General features: G+C 36.9%; 1 protein-coding gene across 4 annotated transcripts in view; it reads right to left on the reverse strand.

The window, feature by feature from the left end:
- Positions 1–1,040: 1,040 nt before the first annotated feature.
- Positions 1,041–16,852, reverse strand: part of LOC149197446 (translesion synthesis protein REV1-like) — a 336,508-nt gene continuing 320,696 nt past the window's right edge. For 2 of the 4 annotated variants that reach the window (XM_089405836.1, XM_089405835.1), the window contains one exon: positions 1,041–3,114. The gene's annotated coding sequence lies outside the window, so the exon portion shown is untranslated. Of the gene's footprint in view, positions 3,115–10,021; positions 10,808–16,852 lie in introns of those variants that run through there. The other 2 variants (XM_089405837.1, XM_089405834.1) reach the window with 1 other exon arrangement.

The raw sequence follows: 16,852 nt of genomic DNA on the forward strand, positions 1-16,852 counted from the left end.
AATATGATAATGTGAGTATTATTTTTACATGACATTCATTGTTTTATTAATATTTTAAAATTTGTGAATGAGTATTATTTTATTATTTTTAAATGTAACATTATGTGACATCTCTTGCCCCTAATAATAATAATAATAATAATCATAACTACTAAAGCAATAAATAATAAAATAATATAAGAATAGCAAATAAATAATTAAAATTAAAGTTATATTTATATATAGAGAGAGAAAGATAGCAAAATTAAAAAAAGAAAAAAAAAAAAAAAGCAAGAGTTAAATTAAGAAAAAAAATTGTTGAATAATGTAAAACATAAAATAAAGAAATAAAAGCTCGCATGTTGACACATGAATTGTATGCATGCAAATCTCTTTCCATTTGTGAAACTATTTGTTTTATTTAATGGACGAAAAGAGGGATGACAACATTGTTCATTCATTTTTTTGGAGGACAGTGTTGTGAAACAAATGATTTTCTGGCAATAGTGGTTGATTGAAGGCTTGGGGGTGCCTAGTTGTAAAAAGATTGTGCAGTTGAGAATGCGGTTGGATGGAGAGTCATCCCTAAAATTTTGTTGAAGTCAACAAGATCCGAGTAACACTACAACTCTGAAATCACAAGGTATAATCATCAACAAATAAGTTTTCTTGCACGTGGTTCCCAAAAATTCTATGCCATTTAGTTTAATTGTTTGTGTTGATTATTAATCACATAAAGCGATATATTAATTGCATGTTAAATTTTGGATTGTTACATAAGATATCATAACTTTGGTTTCAACTCTATTGGACATTTCGGCTACTGTTTTATGATTAATTATTATAAAATAATTAATTGCATGTTGAATTTTGGATTGTTACATAAAATATCATAACTTAGGTTTCAACTCTATTGGACCTTTGGGCTACTGTTTTTATGATTAATTATTATAAATAGTTTTTCCCCCACATTTTGTGTTAAATGTTTTGCGTGTTGGCTATTAATCTACGTAATTAGTTGTATATTTCAAATTCTAGATTTTTACATATGGTATCAGAACTATTCCAAAAAATTATTTATTGATGGCCCATGGGGGCTTTGGTGGCAGTCTGTTCTGATAAATCCCCTTGTTGGCTGCTTTGGCAACTTCTAGGGCCGCACGGGTCAGCCTTCGACTCGTGCAATCTCTTCCTTTAGATACTCCATAGAGTTCCTACACGGATCTTAGTCCATATTAGTCTTCGAACAGTCTCCCTGACAATATCCACCACAATGGATGGAAAACTTTTAAATTCTCTGCAACAGGTTTGTGGAATTTTTTTCAAATTTGCAGCCGCTTGGCTTCTGATTTCATCTCATACAGTTCAGCCACTAATCCTTCAAGCAAATCCCCAACTGAACCAATAAAAATATTCATACGTTTTATGCAGATCCTGCCTCCTTGACCAAGCGCATTTATCTTTTATGTTCATTGCTCCATGTGTTCTTCTCCCTTGCCATCCTTTATTTTTCTTCAGCACCTCCACTAACTCATCGACATTAGTTCTTTGAGTATCCAGCCTTGTCCTCCCCCTCTCGCTTTTATTTGGCTCCTTGTATTTCTCTTGATCATGTAAAAGATCCCACCTGTTCATTGTATGACTGCACTATGAATGCCTTGAATGGTCCAATCCTACGACTGATTTCCACCTTACACTTATTTCATCTCATCAGTCTTATGGTCAATTTTAAATCGCACCAATGTTTTCTAAACCTTCATTTGTACAAATTTGGGCACCTTCAATTAATCCTTCCAGCTGTAGCCGGTTGTCAGCTGCCAAGCCTGATCCGTCACAGAACAAATTTTGCATTTTCAGCCTGATCGCTTTTAGAAGCACTCTCAAAGTATTGCTTCCCTGTTCTCGATTTGGACAGTTTCAAACTAGCTTGGATCTGTGACAGAATCTTCATGTCTCTCCTTTGATGTGAGACTCTAGTTCCATTCTCCAAGTCCCCCACCAACTTTAAGATTTCCATCCCTTTACAATCCTGGATCACCTGCATCAAATTCTGATATGACACCTTACTCTGTTTTAACAATTATGTTCATGCCTGCAAAAGACCCTGACCAAGTTTGTTCTTCTGTTCTCTTTTCCCAGAAAACATTCTTAATACCTGCAAAAGGCCATGTCCAAGTTTGTTCTTTTGTTCTTTTTTGGCAGAAAACTTTCTTATACCTTGAAAGTCAAAGACTCTAGTTTATTAGCTGAAATCGCTTTCTCCATGAAAGGGGTCAATTTCTTGTTGCCCAAGCACTTTTCAAAAGTTACTCAGCACACACAGACATGACAGTAGCAGTAAATTCTCTATATTTTCTTTATCTCTTTCACAACAATAGCATTCGATCAGCACAGCCCAACCCTTCTTGTTGAGCACTTTTTGGGTCAAACTCTGTTTCAAACTGCTAATGACAACAATGCTCAGTGTTTTGGCTAGATTCCCAAGTTCCAGTCTTCGCCCCACAGATTATGATGTACCAACTATTCACTGCTGTCTAACAAAGTAACATACCTTTCTTTTGCTGCGTGAAACCTTGTTTCACTATTACTTCAACATATCACATCTTTCTGCTTCCAATATGATATCATTCTTGCCTTCAAAACCTCCTGACTTTGATTCCTTTCTTCCTTCCACAATCGTAGGTGGCAATACTAGGGCTTCAATATCATTCCACTGACCAACCTTGTTTTTGGTAATAGCAAGTAATATTTTATTCTAATCCAACCTTTCTTGTGGAAGAAACTTTTGGTCTGGTCCTACTCTGTACTATCTACTAACTGGGAAATTTATACAAAGGAGCCTATTAAAAATAAAAAGACCCATTTCTAGTTTCGGAAAAAACATCTTGGAGAATTACTTTTCTGCTTCTCTAATATTTTATTCCAGAATTACTTTTCTGTTGTCTGCTGTTTTGTTCCAGATATGGGATCCACCATGAAATGTATGACACTAAAGCATTTAATTGAGTTCTTTTGAACTCTAATTCTTTTGCAAGATTCTGCTCCACCATTTTCCCTCCAAATACACTGGCCATAGAATTTTTACACCTAGTGCTATATTCACAAATTCTCAATGCCCCTACTGCCCACTTCAACCTGCACATTCAATTCCACGCAAGTTAATTCCACTTATTATTTCATTCAATTTGCTGCTATAATGCTTGCTATCTTTATCGAGAATATTAACAAACATTCAGATTACCAAATAAAAATCCAAATTTGGTCAATTCATTTTTATAAACTTTGAAGATTTACCATAGATAAATAAAGAACCTTTTTAAGGATAAGTTATTTTAAGAAGGTAAAATAAATCAACTTTAAATTCCTTTTGCAAAACAAGAAAAAATAAAAGGAGAGACTTCTTTCTTCCTTGCTAAAATGGATGAGGAATACAAAAACTAGAGATTCTGCAGAGAATTAAAAGAAGTGTAGACAATTAAAGGGCAATACCGTTCATTGAGCTAAAGGGCAATATCACTCATTGGGCAATGGTTAAAACATATCTAGCAAATAGTTGACAAAGAAAGGAAATTGTGTCATCCTTTTTGAGATACTCCTTTTCTGAATTAGAGTTAGCAATATAGGGTCAAGATCCTTTTTATTTGACAGAGGTAGAACAAGCCTGCCTTTTAGCATCTCTATATGAATGATCACATCACCAACCTAACCACCAAGTTATATTACAGTAAACTCTGAAACAATGGCAGCAATTGGTATTACACCAATGTGAGGATGGTTTGATAGACATACTGCCTTAAAATTTAGCAGATCTCATGAGATGCCTCATGAGACAAAAGCCAGACTAAGAAACAACAATGAGGTGGATGCCACTATCACCTCATCACTCCACCTCCTGCTCTTTAGTGGGATTTCACCATATGAGAGGCTTCATAGTATAGGTCACCTAAATGGTATTCTAGGTCGAAGGATCAAAGGTGACACTTCAATAGGCTTAATCAAGGTGTACTTAGACTAGGAACAAGGCTCAACTCTTTGTGATAGGAAATAGTGTACCTATGAAGAGGCCTATAAAAAGAGACTTGTTGACTAGGGTTTTCAATGTATGATTCCACAATGACACAATTACGCATACAAGAAGGAAACGAGTTTCTTGAAACGTATGATAAACAATAGGAGCAACAAACCTTCAAATGACCCTAACTTGAAGCCTTAAGTAGAATTAGGAAATTTCAAGCCCTGGAATTGCCTAGGGTTGATGGCATCAGCCCTAGGGAAGCACTTTCAAGTTTCAACCATGCAAATTGCTAGATTTTGATGTTTTAAGGCTCAGAAAGGAGGAACAACTTCAAACTAGCTCAATTCTCAAGAAATAGTTCAATTCATCCGGAAACCCTAACCCTAGTGGCTTGCCTTGAAGGGTGAAAATTTTAGGAGAGATAGAAAAAGATGAAATTTTATAAATTTTGATCACCAATATGGATGTCAATGCCTTCTCTCTACTTGGGTGATGGAGTCTTAGGGATTTTGACCATCGAGATATAAAAACCCTTAAGGGGGGGAGTAAGGGGGGAAACCCTAGGCTTTCATTTGCTAACCTTATCTATCACTTTATGAGGGGAGAAATTCACTACAGAGAAGCTCATTAGGAAGTTCTCTAGGGAGTCCAAGGATAAAATAATAAAGCATGCAAAATTTAACAGGCATTTCATAAATATAAGCATTTAGACATGGAAAATAGAAGCCCTAGCAATATTCATTGCATGTAATAAACATAAATGATATTCAACAAAAAGTACTCACAATGTACCCAAGAACATGCATTCTTTCAATCCCCAAATGACGTCTCCCCAACAAGAATTAGTCTCCAATAGCCAAAACCCAAATAAGATCACATCTCCACAAAGTATCAAAGTACAACAACAAGGAGTTCTCTAAGACAAGTTGAATTCCACACACATGATAATGATCATAATGAAAGAGGTGAACCTCTATTTATATGAGGTCTACCTCTTCTAATCTCTAAATAAAAACCCCTACACAAGTTGGATTTTTAAGAAGATTGTTGCCGCAAAATCTAGTAGGCCTTGGAGAGGGGTACCCTACAAGGCTATTACTAGACCAAGTGACAACAATGGAATAGTGGCCCACTGTCACCATAGCCAAAACCCCATGCCACTTAATGGACTTTCAGCGATGGGAGGAGTCTTGGTATGTGTATAGGTTACCTAATCGGTATTCTAGGTTTGAGGTATGAGGTGAAACAAAGAGATCTCTGGCGGAAAGACACAATTTTAAGCACAAGGCTCCTAGAGGCGACAATTCGTCTTCCTTGGAAATACCAAGTTAGGGCAATACAAGAACTAAGGTTTTGTTAGTAGGTTGAAAATTGGGATATCCAAAGGTCACAATGCCAAGAAAGGATTTCCTATGATGTATTCCAACAAGGATGACGCACATGAAACCCTCAATAAGCCCCCAAGTTGAAGATAAAACCAAACTATGGTTTACACTAGGGAAAACAGAATTATGGATGAAATTGAAGTGAATGCCTACCAAAGGAGAATAATTTTGTGGCAACTACTCTTCCCTTGGCATTTAGACTACAAAATTTCATTCTTCCTGAGCAATTAGGGGAGGTCTTATACCCATTGGGTCTGTTACCCACCACCTATGGGTGATATCCATAGGAAAAAAACTTTCTCCTAGATGGTCCTTAGATGGCAACCAACAACCCCACTAGATAGCTCGATGTACCACTATCTCTGCCTATGTCACAAGGTTCGTCGAACTTTAACCTTGAGGTTCGAATTTTGGCGAACCTTAAAAAAAATTTCAGGTTCAACAAACCTAACCGAACCTCATAGCCATTGACCAAGTTCATAGATCAAAACTCATAACCTCATGTCACAACTCGAGCTTGTAATTTATCCTTGCAGTTTCCATGTCTGTGATAACTTTTTTGATGTTTATTGATGTTGATTTCTTACTATTTTATCCTATAATTCATTATATATATATATATATATATGAACCGAATGGCGAACCTCATCAAAAAATTCAAACTCAAACTGAACCTAATCATTGTCGAACCCTAACTCGAACGCGGACCATGTGACATTGATCTCTGCCACCTAAGCCAGCCATATGCTCCCTCACCCATCTGTTATGATCGTATGCTGGAAGGTGGGCCTTCCAATCCCGAAGGTATGGCTTTTAATTGTGTAGTTGGGTATTTTTGTTTACTTATCATGGACACTTTTGGGCATGGATTAGTGGGGAGATTTAGCGGAAAGAGTTGACTTCATTTATTCTCTTGTCTCTGTCCAATTTGATGGTTGACCTTGTATCCTAGTTCTATGGGATCTTCGTTATTGGCATCTATCTTTTGGAGTGGCACTACACGAGAAACCCTTATTTTGGTTGCATGGTCTCGCTTCCCAACACCAGATACATCACTCCCCTGTTATTATTATAACCCCTTTCACCATATTTCCCATCCAGATCCACATTTTTCCATTGGGTCCAAAAGAAGATAGCTTCCCCCTCCCTTTGTCCACACCTTGGGTCAGGCCTGGAACGATGCCCCAAAGGTTGATGCAGCTGAAAAGAAAAGAAAAAGCATAATTTGGCCACTCTCAACAAGAAATGTACCACAAAATGCAAAAGATAGTCAGGACAAACAAATTTAGCAAGTGGGTAAAGCCATCACCATGGTTCCTAGGGCTCCTTATATTGGCCCCTTGCATCATTAAAGAACCCATCATTGTTCCAATCCCTGGTGGGCGATGAACTGCCCCACCTTAAGGGGGTATTCACTGTTATATCTTACACATCATGCTCTCATCCCCTGAAGCCCCAAGCAATTATAGAAGAAAAAACAATAAAAGGCAAAAGGCATATGAAGAAGGTTGGAAAAACAAAGGTTGGGGTAACTCATGTACCACGATTGCTCCCTCCTACATTCATATACCCAAGTGTGGGTTTCCCTTATTATAGCTACCCTTGTATTGTGGCATGTGGCTTGGAGCCTTCCCTTGATGCCCCACTCCATTCCATCATTATATCACATGCCACCTGTCATTTGATGGATGTACCATGGACATGTCACTCTCCTTAAAGGCTGAAACCACCTAATAGGGTCCTTGGTTAACCTTCTTCTTGAACTTGGAGACACTTGTACATTCTAAAGCCCATTATGGAAGGGCATGCCACTATGAAGTGTCCACTTAGTTCAATGATTTGTAAGCTCATTTACTCAATTGCACTAATGATTTGTTGTATTGGAAGGTGAGGGGACGCATTGGAGCTTATACATGATTGCAAGTGGGTCTTCATCTTGGGTTTGGTCTCCCTATATGGGATCCAAGCCCTCCAGAGGGTCATATTAGCATTTGTAGGGTGATCGTTGAGAACCATGGGCTTCCACTATAATAGAGAACAGATTGCCACATCATGGGATCTTTCAGTTCCACTCATTTCTTGATCGTGTTCCATTTATTTGACGATGATAATGCATCTAGACCACCTTGCTCAATCGGCCACACTCTTGCACCACACACTTGGCAACTGATCTAGGGCCCAGATGAGGATGTGTCTCACCATGGTAGACAGAGGGAGGACTTGCATCATTCTTCTAGCCCTTACAAATGGGATACAAGCTTCTTCGATCCATTTGGAGACCCATGAGGATGTTTTGTGCCCCCACAACCACTTCAAGGCACCACAAGTCATTTGCTTGGACATCAAGGGGCCAAACCCTTTATCACCATATTTGGAGCCCATTCATTCATTTGGCACACGTTGGACTTCACTAGGCCTCTTCAATGGCCTTTTGAACTATTATTTCTATCACTTTCCCCTCTTTAGAGGCTTATTTTTATATTATGAAGTCATCTTGGTGGGCTTGCCACCAAGTAATGTTATTTTTGCACATTATTTTATTAGTTAGGGCATCATTGGGCCTAATTAGTCAAATCGAACCCCTTAGAGGACGATACATATTGATGTGATGATCATTTCATTTGATCGCACTTGGATTTGGATCCTTCTCTTTTTGAGAATTTTGCTATAGTTATTGGAGAACGAATTGGATATCTTTGATACATTTTGATGTTTGGACATCTTATCTTGGTCTTGGAGCTTTGATTTTTGTCCCTCTTGATGATTGGATAATTTCGCTATACTTGTAAGTGCCTTTTTCATGATATATTTCTTTATTTATGCAACATGTTTGATGTATGAAATTTTTTTGTCATGAACCTGGAGTTGCTGCCCTAATGGAAATGTGAATTTATTGAATCTTGTCTTTGTGAGGGTTTTGTCATATGTTTCATGTATGGTATAGTGGATGAATGTCCTAGTGGTACATGATCTTCACAATTACCTTGATAAGTCATCAACTGCAACATCAAGAAGTGTAAAATTCCTTGGTAACCTAGTTGCTACTTTTAGGGCTATGCGAAGTTGTTGTGGAACTCCTTCATTGGGTAAAAGAAACTCTAAACATTGAAATCTCATTGACTCCATTCTCCCTAATAGGCTAGGCACTGGTCTACTCCATGGTGATCACCAAATGAAAATCCTTTTCACCTCTCTCCTTTTTCTAAGTCCTAACCCTAGTAGGCTTCCTAGGGCATTACATGAAATCAATTGTAGCCATCCAAAATTTATGAAATTTGGTCTAGAATTGTGTTGGTGTGTCTGTGAGAGGTCCTCCAATTTTGAAGTCATTCCGATGGTTGAATATCAAGTTTTACCAAGCCCAAGCTCGAAGACCATTTGTCCCTAGGTTTCCTTTGGTTAGTGGCTTCATTAAGGATCATCACATCGAAAATTCAAGTCAAATCCTATCTCTTTGATCATTTTCTTCTCCCTCACTTGTTCAAGACCCTTTGTTTGAATTTTTACCCTAAGCCCTTGACCTCAATTGGGTCCAGTAAGGTTTCTTTGTGGTCCCACAACCTTGTCATCCCAATTTCATAAGGATTACTTGAAAAACCCTATTCTCCTAGACTTCTTAGGTCAAGGGCACTTCAAATCGAGAAATACTCCTCGACCCTAGGTCTAGGTCTCCTTCTAGCCCTTCTTGGAGGCCATTCATCTTGCTTCTTAAGCAACTAAACCCCATCAATAGAGTCTCTCCTTTGAATAGGTGATTGAAATCACTACCTACTCTACACCATTGATACATTATTCTTAGTGATTTCTTTAATACCAGGACTCCTCCCATTGATGAAAGTCCGTAAAGGACAGGGAGCCTTATCTGAGATGATAGTGGGTTATTGCTCCATTGTTGCCACTTGACCTAGTAGTTTCTCTATAGGAACCCCTCCTAGGACCCTTGCTAGATTGAGCGGTAACAGTGCCATTAGGGGAGGTCCCACTATACTAGGGTTGAAGATTAACCCCCCATTTAAGGCGAGGTAATAAGATCATGGTCAAAACCACTCCTTCCAGGTCACCTCATAATCCATATCAAAATCCCGAAGTACAAACAAGCATAAGTGCCTGATTGCAAAATGAATAAAGTACCTTTTGATTGGAAGCCCACCTTCATTCATGTGCTCTTGCGAAAGGGGTGAAAGGCATATGAGTTAAATTTTTGGGTGAGATTGTTCTCTACTATAGAATCTCGATAAATGCACTTTTAAACTTTTTAATTTTTTCACATTACATTCACCCCATAACATCATATCATCATTAGCAATTATGTAGACAGAACAATAAACATCAACAATGCAATGGAACAGTAAAGAACAACAAAAGAAAAGCATGCACAATGAAGACACCAAGATTTAGGTCAAAGACCAACCAGATTCTTCTTCTATTAGATACTCATCAAATGTTCAACTGAGATACAATGTACAAAATATCATGAGACATATGTCTTTCACTATCCAATACATTAGTCTTATTAGGACAATCTAGTAGCAAACACATCACTCTGTCATAGAACATCACATACTTCGTTGTAGTTGTCATAAAGATTCTGCCATCGCTATCATATCGTCATCATAGAGATTAGCCATATATCATTGTCACATTATCATCAATAATCATTGCTACCATTTATTACTCTCATAGGAATGACTGTCACATGTCACTGTCACGTAAATCATGACAGTGACATATCACTATCTCATTGTCCTATAGATCACTGCCCAAGGTCACTGTCCATACATTACTGCAATTTCATTCATCGCATATATGCTGCCATTATCAAAGTGTCACTCCCATATTAAAGTCCCTGCTACTGTCATTCATCATTGTTATGCAACCAGGTCACTGTCATAGTGAAGGGTAACAACTATATGAGGTCACTGCCAAGTTCGCAGTCATATCAAAGGTTATTTCTCATCTTAAGATCATTGTCATATACAAATAGATCTTTGCCATATATCCAAGGCAATGTCATGAAGATTACTATCACATGCCAAAGGCACAGTCAGATAGAGCATTGTCATTAACATCATTGTCACATATTGTCATGAAGATCAAGGGAAATGCCATAGTCATATGTTATGAATATAAATTATATAAAAAAAAATGAATATATAGTAAACATAGAGTTAATTAATTGATTAGTTAATGAAGAGGCAGACATGACCAGTCATTAGAAGGACACCTGCCTAGGTATATCAGCAGGCCCTCATTGTAACATTCAACATACTTGTACATTCATCTTATTAATAAAACATTATTTACAAATACATTTGTGTATTTTATATTAAAAGCACAAACACTCTTAAGTTTTGTTGCTTCAGTGGTATTAGAGCCATGCGAGCCTTTGGACGTTATCCGCTGCACAATATGCCATTAAGTTTATGTCCTGAAATCATTGAGCAGTTAAGTGAAATTCGAGAATCGTTTCAGCAATTAAAAAAATCATTTGCAGAATATTCAGCATGTCTAAAGGAAGAAAACATTGACATGAAAGGAACTAACATTAAAGAATGTTTTAATCAAGAAAATGATGTTGAACATGTTGAATTGGGATCTTCTCAGGGTGACATGAATGACAATCAAAGTGGGTATATGACAACTGAGGATGTAAATACAGTTGTAGATGATGAAGATGTCAAGATTATTGATTTTGATGATGAACAGAAAGGGAAAGTAGTTGATGCTGATAATGGAGAGGAAGATGCGGATGCAAAGAGTTCCAAGGGAAGAAATGAATCCACAGATAATACAGAAGGGGAGAAAATAAAAATTGACGATGATCACATTGCCACCCGAAGCCCTTGTAATGAGATAGTAAAGGAAAGCTTTATGCTAGTAACAAAACAATCATCAAAAATAGAGGAAAACTTTTGAATACAATCGAGATCCCTTGAGAATAAATTGCTTCATGAAAGGACAGACTCGGGGTTCACAAACACAACAATGGAAGAAACTGTCCTGAAAGATACTTGTGTTAAAGCCAGAGCTGTTACAGGTCTTCCTATTAATATCCATGAGGTGCCAGACATTAATTTGAATCATCAGTTGTTCAATACATCTGACTGAAGAACTTAAAATATGAACCGAAACAACCTTGGGATTTGCCATCTGAAATGGAGAAGGTTCAACACAACAATGAGAAAGATATTGAAAGATTTTCTGAAACCCAATATCTTGAGAAGGAAAATAAAGAAATAAATTTCTCAAAACTGATGGAAGAGATGGAAGCCAAAGAGCAGAGAATCATTCCAAGGTTGAAGCATGTCTATAAGAAGTCTCCACCCTTTAAGAAAGTGCGATATATGAAAAATTTGGCTAGGATATTCTCTTCACAAAAAGGTATTCTAGATAGCAAAAGGTCACCTTGCATGGTGTCTTCTTCCCAAGGTTGCACGAAACGGGGAAACGGATACGAGTTTCCGAAACGGGAAGCGAACGCGACCTCCCCAAATTTTGGAAACGGGGAAACGCGAATATATATATATATATATATATATTACGACATTTAAGAAATATGTGCAATCATAAAGCATATATGATACATTCTAATTTATTACATTATGATAAAATTGTCAATTGTCAATGCATAAACTATAAGTATCTAAATTTACATCACATTTACTCATTAATAATCACATAATGAAAATAGAAATATCCAAAATTAGCCACGAGAAATTTCTAATTTTTTGTCTCGTGCTTGATTGGGAGTCTCCTCCTACATAGTCGAATGACCTTAGTGCTCTTGATTAAATACAAGTTTCATACCCTAGTACCCTACATTCTCTTGATTATTGGGAGTCTCCTCTGCATAGAGGGCTTTGTTCTCTCAATTAAATACAAGTTCCATACCCTAGTACATGATAAAATCCAATGGAAACATTGCAATCCCCTTAATCCTGAAATCCTGAAAAACAGATAAGTCTACTGGATTTTGAGTGAGATCTAAAATTCTACTTTCTCCATATGAAATCCAATGAGGGCGAAACCACTCTCAAACATCCTGAGTCATTTCATGGTAATGTTAAAAATTTAAGTAAAATTGAGTGATATTCTCCTTTATTTTTCATTTTCATCCTTTTACTTTAAGAATTTAACATTACCATGAACTGCATATCAACACTAGGGCAAAAGTTCACTTTTATAACTTTAGACAGGCATCTGGAAGCAACTAGAAGTAACTAGGCTAACGTAAGAATAGATTACAAAACATATTTAAAAAATAAAAAATAAAAAAAACACAAGTAAATGCTGAAACGTGGGTCGTACGACCCTGAAACGCGTTTCAGGCCGTACTGGCCACGTTTCAGTTTCGTGAAACGTGGCAGTACGGCCTGAAACGCGTTTCAGGGCCGTACCAAACGCGTTTCAGCGTTTCGTACTCGTTTCCGTACAGAAACGCCCTCCTACCCCACATTTCCTGCAACATAGCTTCTTCCCCATCTAGTGCAAGCAATGCAAGCGATGATTCAATGTTTGCTGCAAGGGATGATCACAGAGTTGGAAATCAATTTAAGAAGAAAATTTCAGGCTACCCATTTTTAGGCTTTGGTAGGAGGCAATTCTTAGAAAGAGTCATGGTTGAATCTATAAAGAGACTACAAATAAAAAAATGCTACGATATGGAATCTATCATGGAAGTGTTGCCAATAAAAGGGATAAAAAAATAATATCAAAATCCATCCCCAAGAAGATGGCACCTCCTTCTAAAACTCAATGCGATAACTAGAACTGCAACAGGCAAAACGATGACCAGACTCGAACAATCACAGGTGACCCGAATCCCTTTTCTGTGATATTCAAAACATAATACAATTTCCTGCTATGTTGGCATTTGCATCTCGCTCAAAACATCAACGCCATTGCGCTGGACGTGCTCTATAGCTACCTGGATGACGCCTACCAGAGATACATTAATGCTAATCATCATGATGATGAGGACCCATCAAGTGACAGCGGTGAATGCAACGGTAATAATAATAATAATAATGACCATGTTATTAATGGTATTATGAATATATATAACAACTTGATCGACTCGTCTCACAATTTTGTCGTCATCCCCTGTCCAGCAGCTCCCAGTTCCATCCAACGTCCACCTTCCCGACACAGCAACTTGTTAGTCGTGCCCTTGTGCCCCCACCGTCACCCTTCATCCAGATTCTGCTTACTTTTAGTTTTTGGCCGATGGACTGACACACTCTCGACAACAAGTTCCATCCACCGTTTGTTTTCACCGCAGTCAAGCAGTGCAACTCTCAATCAAATGGTGTACTCTCGTCGATTCAAAATAAGCAATAATCATATATATATTATATAGTTACATAATACTATATATTATAAATTAATTTTATTATATAATTAACTTAATTTAATGGTTTAAAATTATATATATATATATATATATATTAAAAAAAAAAAAGAGGAGGAAAAAACCCTAATTCCAAGGAATATTACTAACGAGCTATGCATGCTGAGACGATTGACGAATTATACCTATCAAGATGACAAACACAAGGTGAAGAAAATTGTCAACATTAAAGCTTTGAGGACAGCTTTTTGAAGAAAAGGGCAATTTTACGCATATAAATTATATAAAATATAAATGAATATATAGTAAACATAATTAGAGTTAATTAATTGATTAGTTAATGAAGAGGCATGTTCTAAGGGACATGCCCAGTCATTAAAGGGACACTTGCCTAGGTATATAAACAGGCCCCCATTATAACATTCAACCTTCTTGTACATTCATCTTATTAATAAAATATTATTTACAAATACATTTGTGTATTTGTTGCTTCATCATATAGATCCAAGTCATTGTTATTGTCATATATCTAGATCATTATTCACAATTTCTATCATACATCGGTACATTATGACCATAGAACATGGTTACTTTTCTATATAAAAGATCACAAAAGCGAAGGTATCACTATTATGAGGATAAGCATACATACAAGAGTCACTATCTTCCAATACTATATTATAGTCATGAGAATGTTGTCATTTATATTACTGCCATAAAAGGTGCGCAGAAAATACTGAGGTAACCAAACGAGATGTCACAAAGATATAAAAAGAATGATGTGAGCTACAATACGAGCTACTCTATGGAATACGAGCCTCTGTATAAAGTGCGAGCTACTGTATAGAATATGAATCCTCTGTGTAAAGTGCGAGCTACTATATAGAATATGAATCCTCTGTTTATAAAATATGAATCTTTCTGAAAAATGCGAGCCATAGAATTTTTATATGAGTCACACGGTTATGTAACGAACCATTGTGATAGAGGCAAGCCATAGAAAAACTTATAAAAGATAGAATGCAAGTCATATGCGATTATGTATCGAGAAACTATTATAGAAGTGAGCCATTGATATTAAATACGAACCATAGAAGATAGTGCGACCTAATAAGATGCAACTATGAGCCACATTAAGTATGATGCGAGCTACCCAAGATACAGAAATGTAATTCACAAAAATAGTGCAAATCACAGAGGATTTAATGCACACCATTGAGATGTAACAATGTGAGTTACACAAAGAATATGCGAGCCTCTGAAATAGCGAGCCATAGAACTGATTTGAACCATGCCAGAGAACAAATGTGAATCAAGCCATGGAGAATAGACAAGCTCCCTCAGATATCCAAGATCCATGTCCAAATGAAGGAGGACACATGCCACTTTATAGTTGATGCTGCCTATGAAGGGTCACGACCCTTGACCAAGCCGACATGCTAATTTGGATGGTTGGCTTGAAATATTTGGAAGTAGAATTACCAATTCGAATTTGCTAATAACAATATAAAACATAATTTTCCATGAGCCTTAATAATCGTACGCCCACGTTCATTTGTGCCTCATTAATAATAATTGAATTTTCCTTGCAAGAAGGGATTCATTTGGGGTAGGGGAAATTCATCACATAGCTGCCCCAATTTTTCAACAATATGACTGATGTAGGTGGTGGAAATGAAGAGTGGCATGTCGTCAGCTAGTGGTGGTTGTTGGCTAGCTGGCTGGATGGGAAGTGTGGGAGAAAATATTTCTCCTATGGGGTCACCCACTTTTGGTGGGTAACATGAACAAAATAAAAAATAGGGTTACAAGCCAACCCACTAACTTTACTACATAATATGCCAAGATTAGCACAAACGTGTGAGTTGTAGACCTAAAAAATGTGATCATGTCATGCTCTTTTAGGGCTTCAAATGTTCCATCAAGGCAAAGAAGGTTAAAAATGTCTCCAAGCATCATGGTCATCCTCCATTTGAGAAAATCTCCAAAACATGTATCAAAGCAGCTCCCAAGGTCCACAATCCAACTGTTGGTACCATACATCATCTACACGTGGGTCAAGCGAGCAACGTGGTGCCTCCTCTCTCCAACATTAGGGTTCCATCAGGTGTGACAAGCCCTCCTCAACCATCCTAAGAATGACCATCCTCATTTGGGTCCTCGATCATGGCATTGCTTGCCCATCAAGGTGGTGTCAAGACCAACATAGGGACATGTTGGGTCCACTTGTACATAATGAAGAATCCTCCATGCCCGGTGTTGTCGTGCAAATTGGCACGACAACGCTCAGACCGGGGGCTGTCACTCTGATCCCCGATCCCTCCGTTTAAGCCTGTCTCCCGCGGCTAAGGGGGGTAGTCCCTGTGGGATGATGAAGACCAACTATCGACCAGTTGGTTGGGAGACACGAGATACGATATAAAAAAGCACTCGATGGATTTGATCAATTGAGCAGACCAGTGCCTTAAGAGATGATTATAAAAACGATTACTTGTTAAATGATATAGAAACATGAACCATGAACAACAATCATATGTCAAATTCGCATCTCGACTTGAAAATTCAGATCTCAGCGTGAAAAATAATAATTCCCGAAGAAGTAACTGGATCTGACAAAGAAAAAAAAATCCACATTTTTTTTTTTTTTTAAAACAAAACTAAAAAAAAATGAAATCTAAAAAAAATTAGTCTAAAACTAAACTATTTTAAAAAAATAAAACTAAATCTAAATAAATCTTTTATTTATTTTTTTATTTTTTTTTTTTTTATAAAATCTAAATCTAAAAGAACCTAAATCTAAACTCTTTAAAATAAGAAATAAAACTAAGGCTAAAATATTAAAAACTAACAAAATAAATATAAACTAAACTATTAATAAAAATTTAAACTAAGCCCAAAAATAAAAATAAATCAAAAAAATGAATTTAAATCTAAGTTAAAACCTAAAGCTAAAAGCCCCTTAAGCTAACCCTTTTTCTTTTTATTTTTAACCCTTTTTATGAGTTTTTTATTAACTTAAAATCTAAAATGAAAAACTTAATTAAAATACCATTAAAATCTAAAAGAAATGAAAATCGCAACTATTGCTACGCTAACTATACTAACACTATGCTAACGGCTGGC

The sequence above is a fragment of the Pinus tabuliformis genome, chromosome 2_2, assembly GCF_031772625.1.
Source record: "Pinus tabuliformis cultivar Carrire ecotype Pingquan chromosome 2_2, CPIR1, whole genome shotgun sequence".
In the NCBI taxonomy this organism is placed as follows: Eukaryota; Viridiplantae; Streptophyta; class Pinopsida; order Pinales; family Pinaceae; genus Pinus; species Pinus tabuliformis.